Here is a 16,315-nt window from a genome sequence, read left to right as displayed (position 1 = left end):
CTGCTTCATCCTGCTTCCCTGGGTGATTGTTATTACTCACAGCTGTGAGTTCCAGTCCTACTTCTCGTCTTCGAAGCTGTAGTAACCTGGCTGATTTACCTCTCTCCTCTGACATCTAAGCTCTTCATCTATAAATTGGGAATGATTGTACTTATATCAGAGAGGTTTTGTGAGGATGAATGGGTGCTTGATATGTGGCCGGAGCTGAATACATTGCAGCCAACAGTTTTGCTGGCAGATTCAACCCTTGGCTTCACCAGTAAGCCCTGGAATTGGACATATGCTGATGAGTTCACTGATTACAGTCCCTGGAGAAGAGCTGCATCTCGTACCACGCACTGAGTGGGCACAGTGGAAAAGTCTAAAGAGCACTGGCTTAGGAGTTTAAAGGTCTCATCTGACAAGAGGTGGGAAAAGGGTCTTACACAAAGCTTTGCACATATGAACATTTAGATTCTAGACCAGCCTTCCCAGAAATTACCCTGTGGTCTTGTGGAAATGATCTCTTTTTAATGTGTCTCTTTCCCCACGTGTTAAATGAGAATCATAATATCTAATCCCCAGCAATTTTTTTTTTGGTCATTAAATAATATTATAATCATGTTGTTTACAGATTGCTTTCTGCATGTCAGGCACTGGGTTAAGCACTGGCAAGGAATCATCCCATGTAGTAGGACAAAAATTCTAGGAGGCAGATGCTACTGTCTGTTGACCCATGGGGGGATTCAGCCTTCATGGGACGTCAGTAACATGTTCAAGGAAACACAGCCAGTTTACCTGTATTCAAAGCTCATGCTTTGTATTATTTCTGTCCAGTTGTATTATTTCCCCTTAAATTTAGTTTACTCTGAGCTTACTAAGGGCAAGATGTGGAAGTTAACAGGATAAGCAGTCTCTGATATCATGAAAGTTGCATTCTAATGGAAAGAAACAAATATAATAATATAGTTTCAATTAGTGATAATACATTTGAAGGGGGAAAAACAAACAAACAAACAAAAAAATGCAGGAGGATGTGATGACCAGATAAGACAGAAGCCCTTTAGATAGCATTGCCAGGGAAGGCCTTTCTGGTTGGTAACATTTACTACTGGACCTAAATAGTGAGATGACTGTGTGTGCTAAAGGGACTCGGTACCATCTGGGACACAGCTCAACAAATGTATGCTCGGTGTAAGCAGAAATCCATCAATGAATCAATCAGCCAATCTGCCAGTCAGACAGCCCGCAGCTAGACTCAGCCCTTCTCCTAATTGACTATAAGACCTACCAGTGATTCTGAACTCTCCCTACAGAAGAGGACTTGTGAAAACACTGATGTCCCAGGGTTTCTGATTCAGCTGGTCTGGGATGGGGCCCAGGTAGCTTAAGTTCTAACAAATCCTCTGGTGATTTTAATGATGAGCACTGATTAAGCACTAATCTAGGGAAATATATTTCCTATCTTCGAGACTCGTTTCCTTCATCTGAGGGTGAGGAGGAAAAAACATGAGCAGTCTCCAGTACAGTGGAGACCCGTGCTATTCAAAGTGTGGTTCTGGAATAAGCAACATCTCCATCATTTATTAAAAATTCAGACTGTGAATCTCACACCAGACCTAGTGAACTACAGTCTGGATTTTGACAAGATTCCCAGGTGATTTCTAAATACACTGAAGTTTGAGATATGCTGGACTAGGTTATGCCATGAACTAAAGCTGCCAGGTAATGAATGAACTTAGAGGGGCAAAGTAAGAAAAAAAAAAAAGTGTGTCCTGAAACTCGGGACCAGCATGGACCACCTCCTTATTGTTAACCGTGGAGCTCTCCCATGTTAAAGCCAGGAAGGTTCCATGAGTTGCTCTGAGACTACATAAGTCCTTTTTTGGGTTTCAGAATTCGTTCTAAAATGTACCAAGGAAAACTTGGTATAGATTTTATTTTCATGCTTCAAGATACTGCTTTGAACTTTAGCCAAAACTTTCCTAACTTAAGGAATAAATTATGAATAAGGTCATAAATCTCATTAAAATCTAATATTCAGCAAAGCCGCCTGGTGTGTATACTATGGAAAATTGGATCTCACTGTAACTGGAGCCCTATGTATAATATTGCAAGTTAATTACAGAGGTTAGTTTTTCAACATGTAATGATAGCTTATACAGGCTCAGTCTCCACGCTACTATCCGAATTTAAGTGCTCTTAAGAGACCAAATTTAATAATTGTTCACCTATTCAGGTTCACAAGACTAAACGTTTCCTGAGTAAATAGCAGTTCACGTCTTTTTGGTACAGATAAAATTAACAGGTTGATAAAGTCTTCTTAGGCAGAACCATACAAAAGAAAAAGTTCTTACAATATACGTTACATTTGACTCAGTTTAAATTCTCTCACATTGTGCTCAACCATTTATCTAAAGGGCTGGAAAAATTGCTATTTGTTACTCGGGTGGTGACTTGGAGTGTCTGTACACCTTTGACTTGCAAATGGTTACATAATCTGTATTATTTGAGTTGATGACTTAATCACAATAATTTTATTGTTTATGTGGAGTATAATCAAAATGTAAAGAGCTGTGTGGCGAGCATTAACAGATTGTGCTTCCTTTGTCCATTTCTGAAGGGAACGAACAGTGTTTTCCTCTCAAAAAACAGCACCTGTAATGCTTTGAACATGCAGAGAAATGCTCTCATACATGCGTGTGCGCCCACGCACACATAGATGTGCACACACACACATGCACACACACATGCACTCACACGTGAGCACACAAACACACACATGCACTCACACGTGAGCACACACACACACACATGCACACACACACACATGCTCATAAACACCTGCATTCTTTCCTTAGTTTCTACTAAGAATACAAAAGTGACAGAGTGCTGTATCTATGTTTTGTTTCCTTAGCTAAATAAGTTTTTGGTTCCTGTTAAATCAATATACTAAAGGATAATTTAATGAAAAGAAGACACAAATTACGTTTTCTTGTTTCTCTGAAATAAATTAATTCACAGGGTGCTTTATCTTGTTTAGAAGTTGTCTTAACCCAGGAGATATCACTGAATAATCTTTAATGTAGAAAAATAAACTCAGCACAGTGCAGATATCCATTTAAATAGCATTGATAAATCAAATTTAAACATCGATACTTGTTAGCATTTCTTTAAATGTGCTCTCCTTCCAGCCAATGAAAACCGAGGAGAGGTTCCGAGTGCCCCACCATTATTGATTACTGAGAGTTCTAATTTCCCTCCTGAGATTGCACTTTGGCCAAAACTTTCACATTCATATTTTCCAACATAAGAAAGTAATAATTATAAATTAATGATATCAATTCTATTGAAATGCAATTACTGCAGTTTCACTGAGGGGAGCTTAAAAAAAAAAAAAAGCTCAGCTTTAGCAAAGTTTCAATCAACATCTTGATTCCACAAAGCCATTTGTATTCATGGCAAAATGGACTTTGAGCTATCGGAAATGTGCAGCTGGCTTTTCCAGTGCATCCCACTCGTTTTGCTTACCAGTGGTAGAAATACTAATGGGTTCCTTGTGAAGTCATAATGAGAGATTAAGCAGTTGCTGGTTTAAATAATAAATAAAGAGGCTAATTTAATATCATGTCCTTAGGCAATTGTGCAAAAAGGCGCCATTAACATGTGCATGTGAGTGTGCCTGTTTTTTAAGATAAGAGGCAGACAGTTTTGACATCAGAGTACAGCATCACTTGGTCTCTTGCTAGAATTCTAGCTCTTCACATTCTAGCTCTGTCCATGCAAGATGTCCTTTCCCGGGAAACTGTATGCCCTTCTCTAGTGTTTCTAGATCTTTTACATATGCATTCTAAATGGACATTCTGAAAAGTCAAAACTATTATTTTCCAATCTGAAAATTCATCTGCTGTGCTCTTCAGGTACAATCAAAGTTCCTTCAAGCATTTTCAATCTACAAAGACATTCAGCCTTATTTAGCCTCAAATCCAATTTTTAAGGATCCTCTAAAGTCAATATGAATATGTTAATTTGGTTTTATCATCATAACCACATAAGTGCTTATAAATATCTGCACGATCCACGTGTAAGCATACATATTTTAACATTATCGAAAGCCGTCTGAAGTTGTCGAGTTCTTAGAATTGATTATAGTTTCCAAAGAACTCTGAATTATGCACAGAAAAAAAAACACAATCTATTAGAATTCAACATTCCCCAAACTATATTTATTATGCTATTAGTAGCAGTTTATGTATTTAAGGTGAGACTAATAATTCACTTAAAACGACCCCACATACTATTACACAATTGCAGATTGCGAATGTTTTATTTGGTAGCAATTTTTTTCTAAGTATCACAAATTCTGTAAAGCCATTTTAAAATAATTTAGATTTTTGGATGCATCCATCCTTCCAAGTTTATCTTTTAGCAACGTGCCTCTTTGAAATAACCAATGCCTTTAAAAATTAAAAGATATGCTAAAAACCCTCCCAGAACTCTTTTGCTTTTGAGCAAAACCTAATGAAAATGGAAGAAAATCCAACTTGTGTATTCACTTACACTTCAGAACAGTATGACTTTCATAACATATGTTTACACTTTAAGACACCATTGCATATCAATTAGCAAACATGCTTATGAAAATGCCCATTTAAAGGAACATTCTTACAATGTACATAGTCTTGTAAATCCCAAGATGCTGACAACATGATATACCAGCTGCAGACAGAGAAACTGATGAAAATGCAGTAATTCTGAATTTTAATATAATATAAACCATGTCAGCAACATTTTGAAGAGCAGCTGCCAAGATTTCAATCCAACTGAATGGATAATGTTATTTTTATATTCTGTTCTCTTCTGGCAAATTAGACTCCCCCCCCTTTTTCCTTATGATAAGCTTCGAGTTATCAACAACAACAAAACTTCTGACTGAATATCATGCAATGAATTATCGCTGTGTTTAAGATGAAAGACTAATTATAGTGATGAAAAATAGAGAGACCACAACATTGCCAAGGAGAGAAACTGCAACAAAATATTATTTGTTACTTGAAATTTGATATATTCCATTGCAAGGATAAGTAACATTTACCAAAAAAAAAAAAAAATATATATATATATATATATGTTTTCTGTTCAAATTCAAATTGCAGTACATGGCATCTTGCTTACTAACTCAATTTCTTGTAAACCCAAGTGAAAAATAAATTTGACAGAGTATTTTGTGTTGAGTCAGATTTCCCCAGTGTTAAGCCAGTCTCCTGGGAATGTCTAAAAATGAAAAATAAATGGACTGTGGCACCACAGGTCTGGCCAAAGTGATTTGCCACAGCTCTCAGACTATCAGGATGTGTGGTGTCTCAGGGACCCCACGAGCTGACCCGGACTTCAACCATTCAGTGCCTCTACTCCCCACATAAGTGGAGCTGACAAGCCCTGTGGGGTGGTGATTATTTATAATGAATCCTCACCCTTCCACCCCACCCTCCACAGTGCTGCTGCCATGATCTTCCCCAATCACAGACAGGTACAACACACCTGTTTAAAGCTATTCAATAACCCTCGTAGACTGGAAGAAAATCGAAATCCCTTAGTTCTTCATCACTTGGCCTCTGCCTACCTTTCATCTCAATTCCTGTCCCATTACCCTGAATTACCAACAGCAATACTCTTAACCATAAGCAGCACTTTTTAATTTCTAAAATTCACTCTTTTCTCTTACATCTCTGTATCTTTGCACAAACCTTCACTTCTGGAAAAATCCTTCTGTATTATAAATTTTTAAAACTTCATATTTTCCTGATGCAGCATCCCCCAAAACAGGATGTGAGTATCATGTCCAGCGGCTGGTCCCCACCGCAAGTTTCCTTCTTGCCCTCCCTTGACTATAGCTCCGTGGCATTCAAAAACACCAATGAAATTCCCCCCCTACCCCATGCCTTGGACTTGTGTATCCTACCCAGATCTCCAGTAAAGGCACTTGCTTGGGTCTACCCATCTGGTTGGTTAATCCTCCTTCCTTGGAGCTCTTCCCCTGTGTGGAGTGTCTTGCCTCCCTATCCTAGGATTTGTGAGTATAATAATTCTTTAATTTCATATGCCTCTCCGAAGTGTCACTTCCAAAGCCAATTTGGAATGATCCCTAAAGACCCCACAAGGGAACTTACTCCTCCATTTATAACATACCTCCCCTTGACTTCTAGAATCCTCTCCTCAAGTAAGTCTCTCCTGAATGTTAGGTTGGATCCATTCTGTATACAATAGAACCCCACTGTTTCCTCTGTTAAGGCACCTTTCACATTCTGTTGTTCATAGGTGGGAGATCTGTGGTTGAGAACATAGGGTAGGGTTTCAGTCTATCTTTGCCATTTACCAGCCTGGTAGCCTTACATTAATCATTTAAACTCTGTAAACGACAGTTTTCTTATCAGAATGGGAAAAAAAAAAGAAGTTAAAACTAATTTCCTCCTTGATGTAGTTATTGGGAACAAAGATTGAGATAATCCCGGTAAAGCCCATGCCAACTGACCTGGTAAATGATCTCATAATTGGGGGTCAAGCTGTTGCGTATTTCAATAAAACCTGACATTCTATGTAAAAATGTTTTCATGCTTTTAAGAAAATAAGGTTGTTTCAAGGGACTGCTTTTTCAGAAATTGGCTTGAGTTGATAAAAGAAAGCATAATTATATGTAGTGAACATTAATGTATAATACACACTCAAACACATGAACCAAAATACAACACAAAAATGGAGCTCCATGGGGTGCCTGGGTGGCTCAGTCAGTTAAGCACTGGACTCTCGATTTCGACTCAGGTCATAGTCTCAGGTCATAATCTCAGGGTTGTGAGGTGGAGCCCGTGTCCAGCTTCACACTCAGCAGGGAGTCTGCTTCTGTCCTTATCTCTCTCGCTTCCCCTGTTTTGTTCTTGCTCTCTCTAAAATAAATAAATAAATCTTTTTAAAAAAAGGACCTAACATGGAGTTCTACTAATGATAAGTAGAGGGCCATGTTAACTCAAGCAAATTATTTTACTTTATGGACTTTAATTTTATTCTGTTAAAGTAATGCTCAATCTAGAGATTCCTTATCTATGATTCAACTCTGTCATGAGACCAAAGTCATGAATTCAGTATCAATATAAAGGCCTTCCAGGATGCCTGGGTGCCTTGTCGGTTGAGGGTCTGATTCTTAGTTTCAGCTCAGGTCATGATATCATGGATGGTGAGATCAAGCCTCATGTCAGTCTCCATGCTCAGTGGGGAGTCTACTTGAGGATTCTCTCCCTCTGCCCCTCCCCACTGTCTTCTCTCTCTCTTTCCCTCTCTCTCAAATAAATCTTTAAAAATTTTATATATGTATAAAATTGTATATATAATATATGCATATACATGTACACACACACACATATATATATATACATATATGTGTATATATATATATATACCTTCCAATTACTGGTCTGAAAATCTTTGCATCCCTCCTATTTATTTTGTGATAATTTGTAGTGGGTAAAGAAGCACTGCTTTTTTTTTTTTTTTTTTTAATTTTTGCCATGGGAAATTTCGATTTAACAAAAAATAAGGCATTATTTTCATCCTTCAGAAGGGTATATTTTAGTAAAGTGGCAAAATCTGTTCCAGTTTCCTCATGTTGAGAATAGCAGCGTGTTGGGTCTGGAAGTGGGCAGTTTTGAGAATCCATAGAATTGTGTATCTCAACAGCTTTCATTCTGGCTGTTTTGCCCTTCAGCCAGAAGGGCAGAAGAAAACTGGGTTTGAATGTAATTTAAGACAACTTAGAATACCAGATTAAGACAACTTAGAATACCATGTGAAGGACATTTATTGTGCCTGTAGCACTGAGCAAGAAGGCCAATTGCAAAGAGCCTTGTATGATGTTCCAATTCCTAGTGATCTTAAAGACCCAGCCTCCTCCCACATTAAGCCTAAGAAATGAATCATTCCAAACTGCATGTTAAAATGCATAAGAGCTTCTGCTGATGGATGCTTTTGCTTTGGAGCCCACAGTCTCTAATTTCACTTTCAGATGTTCACTCATACATCAGTCACTTACAGCAAGCCGGCCTTGAGTCTCCGTCAACCTGTGGAATTGCCTCTATGTGTCTATTCCAAGTGCAAATCCAGCCTTTCAATCAGTGGATTAAGTAGGTGTTCAAGTTTTCTGAATTGAAATATTTTCCTTCAATCAACAAAATGAAGGAATAGATTATATGGTGCCTCCCTCTCTTTGCAGAACTGGGCGGCCATTTCCCTGGTTCAGTTCAGTTTGATTTGGCTGAACTCTGATTTATTATAATCTGCTAGTCTGATATCAACTGTAAATAATTGAGGAAATATACACTATTCACAAACAAAACAAAATACAAATGCAATTTGATTATAATATATCATATATAGTTTATGATATTGGTGCTACAAAAAAACACAAGGATGAGATATCAAGATAAGCTGACAATATCACATTTTCAGGTTGGGGCTAGAGCATGTAGAGTTTGCTTTAGTAAAGATGTTACTAGCTGGGCCTGACTCCCTCTTTATTGCCATCTTCAGCTTCCCTTGCACTCTGTGTTGTAGTCACAGTGAACATTTGGAGTTCCCTGAAATTACCATATTTTTAATGTCATGAAGGCTTTATACATATGCCTCTCTCTACTGGATTATATACTCTTAGTCATCCATTAGACACACTCCTACCCAAACTCTAAAACCCTGGTTAAATGTTTTCTTAATTGATGTAGAGCTCTGCCTCCCACTCAACTTGAGAATGAGAGTGATATTTCATTCATTAATTGGAGTCTACAACCAACATATTGCCTGGTAGGAAGTATGCATGTTGTGATAACTTTCTTTTCATGAGCCAGTAGATGAATGAATGATTGAATAAATGAAGGGCATTGGTTGAAGAGGAGAAGGCAAGGATACTCAAGGTTGGAAGTAGACGAGTAGGGGTTGGAAATGCTGTGGAAATAGGCCGGTCTCTTGTACAGAGATGTATGGGAACGTGACTGATAGAATCAGCGTGCAACGTTGACACACAGCAGGAGACAAGTTTGTATGGCTCTTGGAGGCAATGAAGTTGCACGTAGTGTTAACGAATGTATTGCATTCTAGATAGTCAAAGTAAGATTCTTGAGCAGGTAAAAGAAAAAGAAATGAAACATTATTTATGGGGGAACTCATGTTTCTTCCTTAATAAAGCCCTTGACACTACAAAGAAAATCAGACTTGTTTAATAAAATCTGAAATGGGACGATAAGAAAATAGTAGGGTTCATATCACATGACACTCCCCTTAGTCCTGTTGCATATAGATGGTGACTCCTGCTTTGAAGTGGTAATTTATAAAATGTTAACCTTGAGACCTGGATAAGTGAATGTCATTTGCAGGGCATAGAAGCTGAACTCAGAAACTCTGTCTCATTATGGCAAATAACAGAGCAATGAAGGAAGTACAGACACGTTCGACTCCTGGAAGTCAAAGTTCACAAGCAAAATGCCTTCATGTGTTTGTCACTGAACATTTGCATTTTATACATCATTTTATTTTCCACTGTGCTTTAATAATCATTTTAGCTATTTACCTTTACCCATGCAAAATTCACCATTTGCATCTGCAAATATCTGCTCCTAGATACATCTGCCCACCTGCAGCATAATTAACTAACTGAAATTCTTTGACATTCTAAGATGTAAACAGTTTCCTAGCCCTGATGTTGGTGAGTCGGCAAGTATTAAAAGTAGATGCTTGATTCTTTCTTCCTCCCCCTCCCCTCGCCCCTCCCCCTTTCTTCCTCCCCTTCCCCTCGCCCCTCCCCCTTTCTTCCTCCCCCTCCCCTCGCCCCTCCCCCTTTCTTCCGTCCCTCCCTCCCTCTCTCCCTTCCTTCCTTCCTTAATTCCTTACTTATTTCCGTCTCATACTTCTTTCTTTCTCTACTTCTTCGTCTCCTTCTCTCCTTCTCTTAAAGATACAGCATTATTTCTGCCACTGGACCCTTGAGAACAAATGTGGTTATGGTTGCAAATCTGAAAGTGCAATATTTTGAGAGTGCAATAGGTGATCTGATTGATCCTCCGGATCTTTCCCTTACCCCTGAGGCTCTCTTTCCACCCGGTGAAGGCAGAGTTGCTGACTGACAGCCTGTAGCTAAGTCCCTTCAAAAAAATTACTCCCAGATGACTTATCCAAGTTTATGGCATCTTTCCAAAGCCACACCTATTACGCAGGATCATTCTGTACCTACTGACTGGTGGATGTAGCAGATAACATCTTGGCTCCAGGTTTTCGTTCAGGCTGCCGTTACAAAATACCATAATGGTTGGCTTAAACAACAGACATTTATTTCTCACAATTTTGGAGGCTGGGAAGCTCAACATGAAGGTGTAGGGAGATTAAACGTCTGGTAAGGGCCTGCTTCCTGGCTTACAGAACTCATTCTTCTTCCTGTGTCCGAAAGAAAGCTGGAGAGCTCTCCCGGGTCTCTTTTATAATGACACTAGTCCCATTCATGAAGGCTTTGCCCTTATGACCGAATTACCTCCCATAGGCCCCACCTCCTTATCTGATTACATTGGGAATTAGGATTTCAACATAGGGATTTTACACAGCTTTCTACAGTATAGACTAAGGCCGAATTACCTCCCATAGGTCCCACCTCCTTATCTGATTTTACACAGCTTTCTACAGTATAGACTAAGGCCTTTTCACAGTGGGCATTGCAACCCAGCTTCTTGTTCTGCCCAGAATCCTGGTTACTTTACTCCCCACATTTATGGGGAAGTGAGAAAACACCATGTCACATGTCCTGCATACTCATGTCCATGTCAGAGTCTGTCGCCAGAGGAACTTGACCTTCCATTGGGTATAAGTAAGGATATGTTGATTTAACCGAAGGGACTTAAATTTCAAAAAATCCTGCATGCTAGCATAGTATGTTGAAAGTCTCACGTAAAGGTTGCCGATCCCTCCACGGGGGTAATCAAAGTAAGCTAAATCTAGCAGCTTTGAAAGAACTCTGAGGAGTGCCTTACGGCGCAGCCATAACAGTCATGCGTTTTGCCCCCATTCCCACACTTGAGCATTTATTTTAGAAGACACTAACAATGGGACAAGTTTTATCATCCCTGGTTTTTACACTGCAGTATAATCAAAACTGTTAATTGCACGACTATCTTTTTAAAAAATGATAGGCAGTTTGACAGATTAGATAGCTGGATAATGTTTTTTTCACATCTGTATGCCACTTGATTTTTCAAAATCCTTCTCATAGGATATCCCATTTGATCCGTAACTGTGAGATGCAGGCAACACGAGGGTCCCCCTCTATTGTACTGATTAGCAGAAATATTTACAAAGGGAAATTATCTCCCCTAGGTAACTCAATGAGTAAATGCTAAACTGTGGTAATTCAAACCTTTAGTGATATGAGTTGATGTATAAATAAATCAGTAAAAATTAAAGGAACATAACAAGTCTCAAACAAAGAACTTTTTCCTACTTTGGTGAAATCATTTGCTTATCTTCCCATAATAACTTTGGTTTTTTTTAGATGGTGCTCTGCCCACCAAAAACCCAGCACACGAAAAGGGCCATTTCTAATCCTGCAGCCAGGAACTAAAGAGTGCAGCGGAGCCCAACGTGCCTTTCTTCGCAATTGCTTGTATCTTATTAAAATGCAAAAGAGAAGCTGACTACCTTTAAAATGAGTTTTATAAAGACTGAGCATCACCCTCATCTGTAACTATTTTTGCTTCCAATACCTCCAAACCTATTTAGCTAATTCAAAGGATTAACTGTTTCTGGATCATATGTCTCAGTAGTTAGAATGGCCAGAGTCTGATCTGGGTAAACCTCATTTCACTCATAGACAGGGAGAAATTTATTTATTCTTTTTTTTTTTCCTCTAAATTCAGAAAAAACTGGCGCCTGGGTGGCTCAGTGGGTAAAAGCCTCTGCCTTCGGCTCAGGTCATGATCCCAGGGTTGTGGGATTGAGTCCCGCATCGGGCTCTCTGCTCAGCAGGGAGCCTGCTTCTCCCTCTCTCTTTTCCTGCCTCTCTACCTACTTGTGATCTCTGTCTGTCAAATGGATAAATAAAATCTTTTAAAAAATAAATAAATAAATAAATTCAGAAAAACTACTTACCTGCAGTAGTGATCATCAGCATATCCAGTATTGCTTTTAAAAAGGCATTTCTTAACAGAGATAACAGTATTCATACATCATAAAAAAAAAAAAAAGAGAAACCCCCAAAAAGAAAAGAAGTTGGTTAAGGGTGAAGTGGAGAACTTTATTCTGACTTAGTGCTCTTTTCCAGAGACCAGGAAGGCATCCCACATCTTTGGAAATTACTCCTCTCCAAATAAGGAAGCATAACAGACAGCTTCTTTCTATCTTCCCACTTACTAGCTTTCCTTTTCCTAATTTGGTTAATTATCAAATTATTTTTCTATAATGTGGAAACAATAATAATACATATCAGTTCAGTCAGGGTCAGTCAGGAAGAGGCAAACCATTCTAAGTATTTCAAATAGAGGAATTTAATGCAGAGAGAAGAGTAACAAAAGAAAATCCAGTACTGTGAGAAAACTAAATCTGCTAATGACACACCCCCTACTTTCTCCCCCTCTGCACAGTGCACTATTTGTGTACGTGAGTTCATAAAATGTGTTTTCTTCTATTTTGGACATTTTAGTTTAAACCCCAAAGAAACATTATTTAGGGTTTTTTAAATGGTAAGTTATATTGTGAGTTTTTGCTGCACAGCTAACAATAACAACATCTCAGTGGCATACAGTGATAACCGTTTATTGCTCTCTCTAGTGTGTGGGCTGGTCAGGGTTCTGATTCAGACTATGGGTCTGCTGCACCGGTCCCATTCTGAGGGTTCCCATGGAGAGGCAGAAGCTAGCTGGGGGCACAGTATTCTTACGACAGACATGAGCAGTCCCAGCAGTGCAGCAGAAACACGGGACACCTCTTAATATCTAGAGGTGAAACTGACACCCTGTCACTTCCACCTTCATTTTGCTGGCAAAATTCACCTAGTCAATCCCAACATCACTGGGATGGACAGGTGTGATTTTCCCACAGGGGACTGTACGTTTGAAGAAGAGTATTCTAGTCTACTACAGAAGAAACAGAAGAAACACAGATGTTTTAAAAGGTCGCACGTAGAGGAAAAGAAAAAAAAATGAGATAAAAGTAATCGTTGAAAAGGTGGAACATACTTTAATGATAGAGCATTTGTTCCAGATATACAGCAGCTGATGTACCAGCAGCTGGCATTCCAGTAACTGTGCTGGAACATTCTGCTGTCATGGTGGGAGAGCTCACTGTTGCCTCTGCCTACGCAGTCTTGCCTCTGCATACTTCTCTTTGTTCTCCTGGTCTCCATCCCCTCCTTCCTGGGCGTCTGTGGCTCCTACGCACTAATGACTTGTGCTGTCTCAGATCTCACCACCACACGGCTTCTATTCACTGCTTTCTCTCTGTGGGTCATTCCACTTTTTCTCTTGATTGACTTCCTTGGTTTCCTTATACATCGTTTATTCAAATTTGCTGGAAATGAGAATATTGGTTCAGCTTCTCATCAATTTTTATCACTTATTGGGTAAAGCTCAGAGATGGCTAACCAGCTGAGAATCATTGGATTTAAGGTGCTTATTTTTGGTCCAATCTGTTGTCTACAAGGGGGTTAGTCACATCATCTGAAGGACGTTTGCAATGCATCATTAATTGTCACTTTTTGTAGAGGTTTCAGATGTGTTGGTGTCTTTGAGAAGGGGACTGTGGGCTTGTTGAGGAATTCTAAGACATCTTGGAAAGGAGTGATTTAACTGACAAGCTCTATGCTTGGTCTTATGTTCTCAGGGTACTGCTAGAAGTGAGGAAGGAGGAAAAGAAGGAAGGGGGTGAGTCTTGGACAATGGCGCTGAAAATGTCTTCCACAACTTACCAGCCTCACTTAATTCTGTGTCACTTTAGTCTTTCTCCCTCTCCCTCTCTCCTTTTCTCCTCAACACTTAGGCATATAAAAATACATTTACTTGGGAGACTCTTCCTATATTTGAGCAAACTTAAGGGGAGAAACGTTTGAACCTCCAAGGATCCAACTTGTTTAGACAAAATAGCATCAACGGATCATCCGGAATCCTCAGCCTGGGGATTTCTCTGACAATGGCTGCCTTTCTGGCTCCCTGATTTTTCCAACAATTCCTTTTGGTTCTTAATTGACAACATACTAATTCCTTCTCTCAGTGACTATTTGACTCTGTAAATCTGATTCCTGGTCCAACATTGGTCTCTTTCTCTGTATTTTCGTAATTCCATAGCTGCCTTTCAGATCTATCCACCTGTTAGTGAAGCAACTATTACGCTCCAGATGCTGCCTTGTAGGACTTAAGTTAAACACCATAAATGAGAATATACAAAACCAAAATTATTGCTATTGAACAATAAACAAAATGTTTGTGAATACTGTATCCCATTTATTTGAAAATTCTAGGAGAATTCTCTACAGTGAACAAATTGCCAAATTTCAAAGTGCTGAAATATAAACATTTAAACACATCTTGTTTGTAAAATAACGAGATTATGCCCGATTACAATAATAAAGGCAATAAGGACGGTGCATTCTTGGGCGATTTTATGTGCCAGGAACTCTGCTTACCCTTCTGGTACATGAGCCTACTTAATCCTCCCATGACATGTGGTGGTACCTGTCTTTCTCATCCTACGGCTACTGTATGTGAAACAAAGTTAGAAAGTATGTCAGGTCTACTAGGTGGCAAAGCTAGGAACATATGGGTGTTTAATTATCACTTTGATTTAACAGATGATTGAATAAATGAATAAATGAATTCTTGAGTATGCCCAAAATATAGTGTTTAAAGAGACAAGTGCTGGCATGTGTACCTGAGAAAATTCTGGGGGTCCTGAACGTGAGACGATGGAATCTTTTATAATTGTTAGACAACCTTTAGAAGGTTTTTGAGTGGTAAAGTAACGCCCTCAACATTTTTCACTGAATAACGAGAGAGTGTCATAGTCTATGTCCTGAGACAGAGAGACTTGAGCCAGTGGAGTCAGCTGGGAAAGTTTTTCAGAAATCGACAGGACAGCAAAGGGTCTACACCGCAGTGGCAGCAGTGAAACTAGAAAGGGTAAGCTGAATGTGACAATTTTGCACAGCATCACTCATTCCCAGAACTGGATTACCCTTTAGACATAGCAGCTAAGGGAGATGAAGGAGTTAACAGCACTAAAACTTTCTTCTGTGTAAAAAGCATGTCAAGACATTCTATTGCTTTAGGGCCATAATTTTGAATATTAATTGTATTTGTTACACTGTGAGGCATTTGCTTATCTGGCAAGAAAATACCCAAATGCCTGTAAACTCTTGATTTGGCCAGGACCAGCTTATATTTTTAATATATTATTTTATAATTTAATATATTATCTTTTGGGGAAAAAGTCTTTATAATTATAGTGCTTCATACATATTAGTTATTACTTTTACCACTCTCCACTCCTGACCCGGTGAATACGCTGACAAAATGCGCTCGGTGAGTTAAGTGTTAAAATGAACGAGCGAGGAAATCTCATCAGGTACACAAAGTAACTGTGTGAGAAAGCTGGAAACTTGAGTTTCCTTTTATGACCAGGGAGACAATTTGAACAAGTTGCTTCCGTTTCCCTGCTCAGCATGTGACCTGCCAGGAATTCACCCCGGGTTAGCTTTCTCTAATGTTTCACGTAAGTGCACGATGTTGTTTGATTAAGAGGAAGGTTATCGTCACCAATCCACTAATAAATTATAACTACATTTTAAAATTCAGTCGAATAAAAGAGGACAAAAAGGAAAAAAAAGAGGCAGCCGTCAGGGGCTCAGGATTGCAAGTATTCACCTCATGTCGGTGTAGAATACGCTGCTTCATCTCACGCTATTTTGTTGGAATGAGAACAGTGGGAGAGGCAGCCCCCTCGGCTCCGACAGATCATGGCAGATGTTCACCTGAGTGCACTCCAGGTGAGAACCTTAACCACCTGCAGCTGAGTAAGTGGCGGAGCACCCGGCTGAGAATTACAACCTCGGCTCATGTCTGAGGGGACTCCTGCCTACATACCAATGCAGAAGCAGATAAGCAAAACAGAAGCCCATGTCTAATAGGTGACTGTCCAAATTAAAGAATCTTTTTTGGAAATAATGACATTCCGTAGTCCACAGTCTGGATGCAGATGCTTGGTGTTTATTGTGCTCTTTGAAATAGGCATTCTGCCCCCACCCCCCACATTTCTGTGTTTCTAAAAC

The sequence above is a fragment of the Mustela putorius genome, unplaced genomic scaffold, assembly GCF_011764305.1.
Source record: "Mustela putorius furo isolate JIRA1106 unplaced genomic scaffold, ASM1176430v1.1 tig00000174_pilon_pilon_pilon, whole genome shotgun sequence".
Lineage (NCBI taxonomy): Eukaryota > Metazoa > Chordata > Mammalia > Carnivora > Mustelidae > Mustela > Mustela putorius.
Note: the sequence above shows the minus strand (reverse complement) of the source record.